General features: G+C 29.8%; 1 protein-coding gene across 3 annotated transcripts in view; it reads right to left on the minus strand.

The window, feature by feature from the left end:
• The window catches only part of LOC117180307, an 8,450-nt gene that overhangs the window by 6,838 nt on the left and 1,146 nt on the right, over window positions 1-466 (minus strand). The gene's annotated exons all lie outside the window — the stretch shown is intronic.

Here is a 466-nt window from a genome sequence, read left to right on the forward strand (position 1 = left end):
TTTTCTGAAGGATTAAAAAAACTTGAAAAGCGATTGACCAAGTGTATAGAGCTCCAAGGAGATTATGTTGAAAAATAAAAAAAAATGTACCCAAAAAAAATTCTTTTTATACTTCATTCTAAGGACTTATTGAACTACCCTCGTAATCCTTTGAAATCTCCTAAAAACTTTCGAAATCTCCTTAACTTTTGTAAAATATGTGTAATTTTTGTCAATACTTTGTAGGTAATTTCTTCAAACACTTTAAATCTTTTAAAATCATTTGAAATATGTAAAAACTCTTGTAATCTTCTGGAAACGTTTTCAATAACATACATGTTTTGAGATCCCTTAAAATCTTTTGAAATCTCGTTTACAGTTAAAACAATTGATATATTGAGTAAAAAATATAAAAACCCTAACAAAAGGAGGAAGGGGGAGAGGTGAAGAAATCTTAAGAATCCTTACAATAGGGGGGGGGGGGGGG

This window comes from Belonocnema kinseyi, chromosome 9 (assembly GCF_010883055.1).
Source record: "Belonocnema kinseyi isolate 2016_QV_RU_SX_M_011 chromosome 9, B_treatae_v1, whole genome shotgun sequence".
Taxonomy (NCBI): Eukaryota; Metazoa; Arthropoda; class Insecta; order Hymenoptera; family Cynipidae; genus Belonocnema; species Belonocnema kinseyi.